Consider the following 12,978-nt stretch of genomic DNA (forward strand, 5'->3'; position numbering starts at 1 on the left):
TTTTAACACAATCTTTTCTGAGACATGCCATACGGTGGGATACATTTTTGTTCAAATCCGATGTCAACTTCCTGCTTGTCGGTGCATCTGTCCGTTTCATACATAACAAATTTTCGTCACAGTTTTCTCAGCAACTACTTGTCGCAGATGCTTGAAATTTTAACACGATCTTCTCTGAGGCGTGTCATACGACGGGATACATTTTTGTTTAAATCCGATGTCAACTTCCCGTTTGTCTGTGCGTCTGTCTGTTTCACAGGCACCTGACGTTACTTATTTTTCTTTTAATTAAAAAATATACACATACCTAATAATAAACAAGGTCCCCAAGGCGCCATCTTGAATTTTTCTAGGTCTGTCACATCAACTTGTATTTTCGTCTGAAACTCCGTCAAATAAATTCTCTGCAACCATATTCTTTCTGTGGCCAGTCTTTCGAGGTCTAAACTTACGGACAGTGCAACCAGAAGGGCGCATCACACTTGCAAATATTAAAAATCCCTCGTCAAACTCGATCTACTGCTTCAACAATCCGAGAAATCGCCAAAGGGGGGCCGGAAGTTTACATACGATTTGAAATTCTTAGGGAAAGCCCTTTTTTGATTGGTTAATATATTTGTACGATTTATTTTTAAAAATAACCTGCGAAAGTTAGTATACTTATTCCAAAAACAATAATTCAGACAATAATACAACGTAATATACATGTAAGAACATTCATTTTATATCTCTCAAAATAATTTCGATATAGCTTGATCAAAGCGATTATATTTTATAAATGTCGAAGATCGGCCTGATCATGCTAGCTGATCAACATGATCAATGAACATTTTCAAGACAAAATATTGAGTCGGGACTTAAATGCACTAAATATAATTAATAACACTGTCATTATTGATGCCCTGATTGAGCGTTATCCGTGGAGAAGATTGACTTATCTAAAATATGTACGCACGTGTGTGAGAAGGGGGGGGGTTCCACACTAAAATTATTCCAGGGAGTGTTGAGATCTGCAATTTTATGTATTGCAATAAAGTAGTGGCATGGCGACATTTTTATTTTTAGCTCTACTGGTCAGAGACCAGAAGAGCTTATGCGATAGTAATGCGTCCGTCGTCCGTCCGTCTGTCTGTCTGTCTGTCTGTCTGTAAACAATTTTTCAAAATGCTACTCCTCCTACAGTTTTTGTCCAATTTCAATATAACTTGGCACACAAGTAGACTACACTAAGATACATAATTCTGTGCATCGGTTTTCGATTTCGATGAACGATGTTGCCGTGGTTACTAAAAATAGAAATTTCTGTGAAATTGTTTCAAAATGCTACTCCTCCTACAGTTTTTATCTGATTTCAATATAACTTGGCACACAAGTAGACTACACTAAGATACATAATTCTGTGCATCGGTTTTTGATTTCCATGAACGGTGTTGCTATGGTTACTAAAAATAGATATTTCTGTGAAATTGTTTCAAAATGCTACTCCTTCTACAGTTTTTATCCAATTTCAGTATAACTTGGCACACAAGTAGACTACACTAAGATACATAATCTTGTGCATCGGTTTTTGATTTCGATGAACGGTGTTGCTGAGGTTACTAAAGATAGAAATTTTTGTGAAATTCTTTCAAAATGCTACTCCTCCTACAGTTTTGGTTCGATTTCAATATAACTTGGCACACAAGTAGACTACACTAAGATACATAATTCTGTGCATCGGTTTTTGCTTTCGATGAATGGTGTTGCCGTGGTTACTAAAAATAGAAATTTCTGTGAAATTGTTTTAAAATGCTACTCCTCCTACAGTTTTAATCCAATTTCAGTTTAACTTGGCGCACAAGTAGACTACACTAGGATACATAATTCTTTGCATCACTTTTTGATTTCCATGAACGGTGTTGCTATGGTTACTAAGAATATAAATTTCTGTGAAATTCTTTCAAAATGCTACTCCTCCTACAGTTTTTATCTGATTTCAATATAACTTGGCACACAAGTAGACTATACTAAGATACATAATTCTGTGCATTGGTTTTTATTTTGATGAGTGGCAAGGATCATTTTTCTATTTATTGCTGATTTAAATCAAGTCCCAACTGCTACTTTTCTCTTCCTTTGTTTTAATATAAACCAGTAGAGCTACATCGACAGGACTTATGGTATATATATATATGACATATTATACATATAACGTTACATGATGCATATGCTTATATTTGATTTCATTACATATCCCCGAGCCTTTAATCAGTGTGCCCCCTTCCCTTTTTCAGTTAAGCATATGCCAGGTATATATGTTACATAATGTATATATATAACTGGATGGTTTGCAGTCTTTTGTTTTCTGAAAACCATTCAATTAACTCTGGATGATTTGTTGTTGATTTTTTTTTTTAAGCACCCCCCTCTTTTATTCAAGATTGTTTCAAACGCAACGATCGGTGTAGATTAATACAGTATATTTTACAGGTATGTTTATAAGAAGTGTTTTATTTTTCCCATTTTGCATTTTTTTTTCATTTCAATAATCGAAATATTTATTAAAATTCAAAGTAATTATAACACGCCGCTTTAGATCCACCACAAAACTGACAAATACGGAATTCTCATTAGCATATTGATGTAAACTTCCGGCCCCCCTTTGGCGATTTCTCGGATTGTTGAAGCAGTAGATCGAGTTTGACGAGGGATTTTTAATATTTGCAAGTGTGATGCGCCCTTCTGGTTGCACTGTCCGTAAGTTTAGACCTCGAAAGACTGGCGCCCCGTGGGGATCCGGGTTAGATAGGTCCTCAGTATCCCCTTGCTCGTCGTAAAAGGCGACTAAATGGGGCGGTCCTTCGGATGAGACCGTATAAACCGAGGCCCCGTGTCACAGCAGGTGTGGCACGATAAAGATCCCTCCCTGCTCAAAGGCCGTAAGTGCCGAGCATAGGCCTAAATTTGCAGCCCTTCACCGGCAATGGTGACGTCTCCATATCAGTGAAATATTCTGGAGAGGGACGTTAAACAGTATACAATCAATCAATCAATCGAAAGACTGGCCACAGAAAGAATATGGTTGCAGAGAATTTATTTGACGGAGTTTCAGACGAAAATACAAGTTGATGTGACAGACCTAGAAAAATTCAAGATGGCGCCTTGGGGACCTTGTTTATTATTAGGTATGTGTATATTTTTTAATTAAAAGAAAAATAAGTAACGTCAGGTGCCTGTGGTCTGTTTCATACTTAACAAATTTTCGTCGCAGTTTTCTCAGCAACTACTCATCGCAGATGCTTGAAAGTTTAACACAATCTTCTCTTGAGGCATGTCATATGGTGGGATACATTTTTGTTCAAATCCGATGTCAACTTCCTGTTTGTCTGTGCGTCTGTCCGTTTCATACATGACAAATTTTCGTCGCAGTTTTCTCAGCAACTACTCATCGCAGATGCTTGAAATTTTAACACAATCTTCTCTGAGGCATGTCATATGGTGGGATACATTTTTGTTCAAATCCGATGTCAACTTCCTGTTTGTCTGTGCGTCTGTCCGTTTCATACATAACAAATTTTCGTTGCAGTTTTCTCAGCAACTGCTCATCGCAGATGCTTGAAATTTTAACACAATCTTCTCTGAGGCATGCCATACGGTGGGAACATTTTTAGGTCACCTGAGTAATTCAGGTGACCTATTGCTATCTATTTTCGTCCGTCGTGCGGACGTGTTTTATGCCAATGATCCAAGTATATATATTTATGATGAAGAAAGGTGCATCTAGCAAAATGGTTATTTTTTTTATCCCCCCCCCCCCTGGGTCGGGGTAGGGGGGTTACATAGTCTGAAAATAAATTAATGCTTTGAAATCTGCTCTTTGGTATTAATAAACCATTTATGATAAAGTTTGCAAAATTTTGAAATATATGGCACCATGGTCCGTGGTTTCTTTGGGGTGAGGTGCAAAACTGGTTATAAAGTGGACGTGCATTTTCTCTTTGTTACTCTGATCAACCTCTGGGTATTAATTAATAGAGTAAGCATGATAAGTTTATAATTATGATAAGCAATGGTGCCTCTTTCAAAATTATGAATTGTAAATTTCATGGCTTCTTGTTAAAAACACGAACCAAAGTTATTTTTTTGAAAGTTGTTACACGATACTCAGGTGACCTATAAGGCCCGTGGGCCTCTTGTTGGTCAAATCTGATGTCTGCTTCCTGTTTGTTGTAATGCGTCTGTCCGTTTCATACATAACAAATTTTTTGTTGCAGTTTTCTCATCAATTAATCATAGCAGATGCTTGAAATTTTAGTATACTCTTTGTCGAGGCATGCCATATAGTGGGATTAATTTTGAATTGAATCTGATGTCAATTTCCTGTTTGTCTGTGCATCTGCCCGTAATGATAGTGTTTATTCACATCAGAGCCGGGGTATTCCTAGTGAGCATTGGCTCATAGATTTCTTGTTTTCACAGTGTTAAGTGATTTTATTGTTGATATTGGTTAAACAGGGACTACGGATGTCTTGACATGCCGTTAATAGTTGTACGTCCGATGTCCTCGAATTTTATAAACCCCCCCCCCCCCCTTGCAAACAAAAGTTTTAGGGTATAAAGGAATCACCTTGTCATTCTGTCTAGCTGTCCATATGTCTGTGCAAACGTGTCCGGTCCATATCTTTCTTACGGAGAAACGTTAGAATCCACTACTTTAAACAAAGATTTCTCATGACCTAAGGGTGTGCCATGACCCAAGGTCATTTGTGCAAAGTCAAGGTCACTGAAATGAAAATTTCATAATTCGTGTCCGGTCCATATCTTTCTCCATATCTTGAGAATTTAGAAATAAAATCCATTTTCATTCATTAAACTGCAGCACAGTCTGTAAATCTCAACATCACAAGGAATGGTACTCCTAACTTTAAATGAGCAGAGTTGTTGCAATCAGAAATTTTATTTTGTTCCCACGAATTTCTGTTTCTTTTCCACGATTTTTTTATTTCGTCGCCACGAATTTTATTTCGTTCCAATGAATTTTTAGGTCACCTGAGTCATTCAGGTGACCTATTGCTGTCTGTTTTCGTACGTCGTTCGTCGTCAATCGGTCGTAATCTTTTGAACATTTTCAGCTTCTTCTCTAAAACGGCTGAGCCAATTTTAACCAAATTTGGTATACAGCATATATGGGTAAAGGGAAACAAAATTTGTGAAATTCATGGCCCCTGCCCCCCTGGGGCCTGGGGTGGAGCCAAAACCACCAAAATTAATGCAATCTTTAAAAATCTTCTTCTTTACTCCTGGACATCTAGCAGTCAAACTGTTGGCATGATGATAATCAGAATTGAGTCTTCTACCAAAATTGTGAAATTCATGGCCCCAGGGTCGGGGGTTCTGGTGTAAGGGCGGGGCTCTATTGATTATATAGTAAAAATACTTAATTGTTTGAAAATCTTCTCTGCTCCTTGGTATTAAATAAATTAACTTAGCATATAGTTATGATAAGCAAGAATGCCTCTTTCCAAATTGTTAATTTTGTGCCCCCTGGGTCAGGGGTACTTGTGTTTGGGCGGGGCTCTATTGATTATATAGTGAAAATACATTTATTCTTTCAAAATCTTCTTCTCTGCACCTGGGTATTAAACAAACTAACTAAGCACATAGTTATGATGAGCAAGAATGCCTCTTTCAAAATTTTGAATTTTATTGCCCCTGGGTCAGGGGTTCTGATATTAGGGTGGGTCTCTATTGATTATATAGTGAAAAACATTAATTGTGTGAAAATCTTCTCTGCTCCTGGGTATTAAACTAGAGGTACTGTGAGCAATGAGCTCACTAAATGATACCCCCGCCTCCCATAATGTCCATGTGTTGCTATATATTGTTTTACGGAAATGTGTAAAGAGGAATAACTCGTCCTATCAAATGTTATGCAGAAGCTTCTATGTGACGTCATAAATAAACATATAATTGCAATGTCCATGTTTTGCTATGGGAAACCTAAAATACGTGTCGAATAAAAAAGTAAAATAGGAGGTGCACAATGGCAATATGTAATAAAGATTCTGTGAAAGTTTCATTAAATTTCACTCAGTAGTATAAGAGGAGTTGCGGATAAGAGATAAAGCGTAACAGACGGACGGATAGACGGAAATCCCGATTACTATATACCCTCCCACTTTTCAAGCGGGGGGTATAATAAACTAACTAAGCACATTTTTTAAATTAAGTTGAAACTTAGGACTAATAAATACAAAAAGAATTTAATTCGGGAAATTACTTAAATGTCTTATATCAATGATCTCATCTTTAGGTTACCTGAGTAACTCAGGTGACCTATTGCTATCCGTTTTCGTCCGTCGTCGTCCGTCGTGTGTTAACATTTGATCATTTTCAGCTCCTTCTCTGAAACCGCTGAACCAGTTTCAACCAAATTCGGTATACAGCATCTATGGGTAAAGGGAAACGAAAATTGTGAATTTAATGGTCCCCGCCCCCGTGGGGCCTGAGGGGTGGGGCCAAAACCACTAAAAATATTGCAATCTTTAAAGATCTTCTTCTTTACTCCTGGACATCAAGCAGGCAAACTGTTGGCATGAATGTAATGAGCATTGAGTCCTCTATCAAAATTGTGAAATTCATGGCCCCAGTGTCAGGGGTTCTAGTGCTAGGGCGGGGCTATATAGATTATAAAGTGAAAATGCATTATTTCTTTGAAAATCTTCTTCTCTGCTCCTGGGTATGAAAAAAACTAACTAAGTACATAGTTATGATGAGCAAGAGTGCCTCTTTCAGATTTGTGAATTTTATGGCCTTAGGTTCAGGGGTTCTGGTGTTAGGGCAGGGCTCTATTGATCGTATAGTGAAAATGTATTAATTCTTTGAAAATCTTCTCTGCTTCTTGGTATTAATTAAACTAACTAAGTACATAGTTATGATGAGCAAGAGTGCCTCCTATAAAATTCTGAATTTTATGGCCCCAGGGTCAGGGGTTCTGGTGTTAGGGCGGGGCTCTATTGATCATATAGTGAAAATGCATTAATTCTTTGAAAATCTTCTTCTCTGCTTCTGGGTATTAAATAAACTACCGGTAACTAAGCACATAGTTATGATGAGCAAGAGTGCCTCTTCTAATATTGTGAATTTTATGGCCCCAGGGTCAGGGGTTCTGGTGTTAAGGCAGGGCTTTATTGATCAAAGTTCTTCCAACTCAGTAAATATAAAATTTGGGGCGAAAAAAATTAATGGTATTAAACAAAACATCACAATATTTTGAAATGTTATTGTAATATATATATTGTAATACACAGTGTTTAAAATATCGTGTATATATAGTTTATTTTCAGAAGTAGCCAGGGCTCTCCAATATACGTATACATGCACTTTGTAGTCAATGCTGCGCAATATATTACATTTATAGATATAATCGTAGGAATTCGCATATGCTGTAGAAAACAAAATGTTGACAAACAACAACCAAGTTCATCAAGTGGAGGAAGAGGTAATATTTTTAGCTCTACTGGTCAGAGACCAGAAGAGCTTATGCGATAGTAATGCGTCCGTCGTCCGTCTGTCTGTCTGTCCGTCTGTCTGTAAACAATTTTTCAAAATGCTACTCCTACAGTTTTGGTCTGATTTCAATATAACTTGGCACACAAGTAGACTACACTAAGAAACATAATTCTGTGTATCGGTTTTTGATTTCGATGAACGGTGTTGCCGTGGTTACTAAAAATAGAAATTTGTGAAATTCTTTCAAAATGCTACTCCTTCTACAGTTTTAGTCTGATTTCAATATAACTTGGCACACAAGTAGACTACACTAAGATACACAATTCTGTGTATCAGTTTTTGATTTCGTTGAATGGTGGTTACTAAAAATAGAAATTTCTGTGAAATTCTTTCAAAATCCTACTCCTTCTACAGTTTTAGTCTGATTTCAATATGACTTGGCACACAAGTAGACTACAATAAGATACATAATTCTGTGTATCGGTTTTTGATTTCGATGAACGGTGTTGCCGTGGTTACTAAAAATAGAAATTTCTGTGTAATTCTTTCAAAATGCTACTCCTTCTACAGTTTTAGTCTGATTTCAATATAACTTGGCACACAAGTAAACTACACTAAGATACACAATTCTGTGTATCAGTTTTTGATTTCGATGAACGGTGTTGCCGTGGTTATTAAAAATAGAAATTTCTGTGAAATTCTTTCAAAATGCTACTCCTTCTACAGTTTTAGCCTGATTTCAATATAACTTGGCACACAAGTAGACTACACTAAGATACACAATTCTGTGTATCAGTTTTTGATTTCGATGAACAGTGTTGCCGTAGTTACTAAAAATAGAAATTTCTGTGAAATTCTTTCAAAATGCTACTCCTTCTACAGTTTTAGTCTGATTTCAATATGACTTGGCACACAAGTAGACTACAATAAGATACATAATTCTGTGTATCGGTTTTTGATTTCGATGAACGGTGTTGCCGTGGTTACTAAAAATAGAAATTTCTGTGTAATTCTTTCAAAATGCTACTCCTTCTACAGTTTTAGTCTGATTGCAATATAACTTGGCACACAAGTAGACTACAATAAGATAAATAATTCTGTATATCAGTTTTTGATTTCGAAAAACGGTGTTGCCGTGGTTACTAAAAATAGAAATTTCTGTGAAATTCTTTCAAAATGCTACTCCTTCTAAAGTTTTAGTCTGATTTCAAATATGGCACACTTTGCACACAAGTAGACTAGAAATTTCTGTGAAATTCTAAGATATACAATATAATTGGCACACTATTTATCGGTTTTTGATTTCGATGAACGGTGTTGCCGTGGTTACTAAAAATAGAAATTTCTGTGAAAGTCTTTCAAAATGCTACTCCTCCTACAGTTTTAGTCTGATTTCAATATAACTTGGCACAGAAGTAGACTACACTAAGATTTACAATTCTGTATATCGGTTTTTGATTTCGATGAACAGTGTTGCCGTAGTTACTAAAAATAGAAATTTCTGTGAAATTCTTTCAAAATGCTACTCCTTTTACAGTTTTAGTCTGATTTCAATATAACTTGGCACACAAGTAGACTACAATAAGATAAATAATTCTGTGTATCAGTTTTTGATTTCGATGAACGGTGTTGCCGTGGTTACTAAAAATAGAAATTTCTGTGCAATTCTTTCAAAATGCTACAGTTTTAGTCTGATTTCAATATAACTTGGCACACAAGTAGACTACACTAAGATACATAATTCTTTGTATCGGTTTTTGATTTCGATGAACGGTGTTGCCGTGGTTACTAAAAATAGAAATTTCTGTGAAATTCTTTCAAAATGCTACTCCTCCTACAGTTTTAGTCTGATTTCAATATAACTTGGCACACAAGTAGACTACACAAAGATACATAATTCTGTGTATCGGTTTTTGATTTCGATGAACGGTGTTGCCGTAGTTACTAAAAATAGAAATTTCTGTGAAATTCTTTCAAAATGCTACTCCTTCTACAGTTTTACTCTGATTTCAATATAACTTGGCACACAAGTAGACTACACTAAGATACACAATACTGTGTATCAGTTTTTGATTTCGATGAACAGTGTTGCCGTAGTTACTAAAAATAGAAATTTCTTTGTAATATTTTCACATCTAACTCCTTCTACAGTTTTTAGTCTGATTTCAATATAACTTGGCACACAAGTAGACTACAATAAGATACATAATTCTGTGTATCGGTTTTTGATTTCGATGAACGGTGTTGCCGTGGTTACTAAAAACAGAAATTTCTGTGTAATTCTTTCAAAATGCTACTCCTAATAATATAGTAATATCATATGAAGAGAAATCTTCGTCATGAAGAATGGGCGGAGCGAAGCGGAGCCCATTCTTCGTGACGAAGATTTCTCTTCATATGATCTTACTGACTTAGAACAGAACCTCAGCGAATCAAATGAATGGATTAAAAATAAACTCCTCCCACGGCTGTGTCATATATAAGGCTCAACTTCAGCGCTCGTTGTACACATCGAGCACGCAATCAATATCGAACACACGCGGTTTCAGAATGGACTCCCAACCTATTCAGGTTAGCACGGGATTATATGAAATAGCTTGATTTACTGGGGAAATGGTATGGTGAAGATATTCAAGAACCTGAACTAATGAATACCCATGTAACAAGAATCGTAATATCTACATTTTTGAAAAATGATTGTGTTAAGATGACAAGGCCCTAGTCAGCAGGAGAGGGTATCGCTGTCTAATATCAAATAAAAATTTGATGGAAATTCTGATTAAATCTGTCTTCAAACACAAGGTTCGTCTCTGATATACATGACGATTGTTGTATTTTCTGTACGTACCGAAATGGGAAAAATGATATTAAAAAAGGCGACAAAAGATTACAGTGGGAAAAAAGTGTAGCAAGGCCTAGAAAGTTTAAATATCATTGTAAACAGCACGTGGGTTCTGAATAGTTTCTTTTGTTTGCTGAACAAAGACCAATGAAGACACACCCATATAACTGTCAAGTGAACCAATCAGACACCGTTGAATTTTTCAGAAATAGAAGAATTCTTCACCATGAAGAATCAATTCTTCGCGAGAAATGGAAGCATTTGATTGGCTGAATAAGTAGGTTATGTTCTAACTACAGTTTTAGTCTGATTTCAATATAACCTGGCACACAAGTAGACTACAATAAGATAAATAATTCTGTATATCAGTTTTTGATTTCGATGAACGGTGTTGCCGTGGTTACTAAAAATAGAAATTTCTGTGAAATTCTTTCAAAATGCTACTTCTTCAACAGTTTTAGTCTGATTTCAATATAACTTGGCACACAAGTAGACTACAATAAGATACATAATTCTGTATATCGGTTTTTGATTTCGATGAATGCTGTTGCCGTGGTTACTAAAAATATAAATTTCTGTGAAATTCTTTCAAAATGCTACTCCAAATACAATTTTACTCTGATTATAATATAAATGTGGCATGCAAGTAGACTGCACTAAGAACATAAAGAGACTTACTCAAGGATCATTATTCTATTTATTGCTGTTGAAAAGTTTCAATTTCCAACTGCTTAAGTACTTTTTTCTTCCTTTGCTATAAGTACAAACCAGTAGAGCTTCAGTCTCGACAGAGACTTCTGGTTATATTAAATATCTGCATGCTCATACTGCAATAGCTAGCAAGATTAAAAGGTGTTCACTTGAGATTTATGTATTTAATCATAATATAACTAATTTATTTTTACTCATTTTAGGTGCCTTGTTGAATTTTAATGCTTTTTGATAAAACGTGGGAGAACAAATTAACAAAAGATGGTCTTATCAAGTGACACATCTTATGGCATTCACAGTTTTGACAAAGTAGTCATTCTAGTGGTATATGTAGAATTTCATATAAGAAACTGTATAATTTAAAAGTACAAGAATGTTTAGGTGTTTAAACTGTCCATATTAAAATTTCACTTAAACTTAAAATCAAATGTCACTGTTAGGTCCAAGGAATATTAAGGTTTAGAAATTCAATACATTATATCAATAGTTCATAGGCGTGTATAAACAATTCAAACAAAAAAATATAGTTACTTTTAAAAGATGTCAATGATGATAAGACTCCTTGCAAACCTTGTCAAGAGAGGAATATTTAAGAAGGTAAGAAACTAATTTATTACAGGATATGATGAAAATTAATTTAGTGTAAAGTAAAAACTTTGGACGCAAATCTCTAGTAAAAATTTTTTAAAATGTAAACGGAGGTGTAAAATTGGAGGGGGGGGGGCCAACGTATCCTTTAAGCAGTGAGTAATTTTTAAGTCAAAGACTTAATAATTAATTGATAAGCTTTTGATTCTGATTGAATATGTGAACATGTAATTGCATCTACAAGTAAAATTGTTTTCCACTGGAGTAAAATATTTTGCACACCTTATGTTTGCATGAGAATAAAGTGTTGTCATTGTGTAATTAAATTAGAAAAGAATGTTTAAGGTTCTATCTAAATAGGTATATCAGTCTTAATTTTCTTTCATACCCTTTCAGGGCAAGTTATCTTTTCTCATGGTGGGCCATACCCATGAAAATGTCGACCAGATGTTCTCAAGATTGTCGGTACATTTATCTGGGATGGCAAATGCAACTCTTGCAAGACTGCAGCAATTGGTGCAGGAGGCGTACAGTCCAACCCCAACAGTTCACCACCCTGAGAACCTTTGGGATTGCAGGCAGCTGGGGATTCGGGCACCTGTCCATCTGAATAGCCACAGCACTCCCCACACCTTCCGGTTCACAAAGGTCGGATATGATGCCATGATGTCCTATAAGGAGTGGTAACTGAAGTCCAACAGCTACCAATCCATAGCAGTCAATGACCTGGCCAAGGCATTTGATGGGGAACTCGATCCCATTCAGCAAGTGACAGACAAAGGGGAAAGGGTGTTTGCTGCGATGGAGGAAGATTTGAGGAAATGGAGAGATGGTGGAAAGCTGAGTGATGGCCATGTGAGCTGTTGGCGGGAACATCTTGAGAGGGAAAGATTTCCGGTGCCAAGGATTCCAAGGGTCAGCTCCTGCGAGCCTCACCTGAGAGTCCAAGAGAACCCTCTCTCACTGCCTGCTATGGAGGTCCTGGACAATCATATTTCAAATCTCAGGAAACAGTCTCAGGTCTGTTATTTGTGGTTTTTTTTTTATTTTGTTACGCAGTTGCTTGGGTATAAGGATAAATCAGTTCTAACATTCAGCATTTAAATATCATTGCAAGGGAATGATTAATTTTGTGAAAATGATCTCATTAAAATTAGAATCTGGATTGCATAACATATTTTCTGCAGGCAAATTCTACAGGCTTGATGGCAGAAAATGAAAAGAAACCAATTTTAATTGGTTCATTTAGAGCTGAATCAAAGAAACATCTTCATTTTGATTATTTGTTTTTCTTATATTTGTAGGTTAGAGTTGTGAAGAGAAGATGAAGAGCAAGTGTTGTCATG

This window comes from Saccostrea cucullata, unplaced genomic scaffold (genome assembly GCF_032062105.1).
Source record: "Saccostrea cucullata isolate Sc308-1 unplaced genomic scaffold, CSIRO_AGI_Scuc_v1 ctg1260, whole genome shotgun sequence".
NCBI lineage: Eukaryota > Metazoa > Mollusca > Bivalvia > Ostreida > Ostreidae > Saccostrea > Saccostrea cuccullata.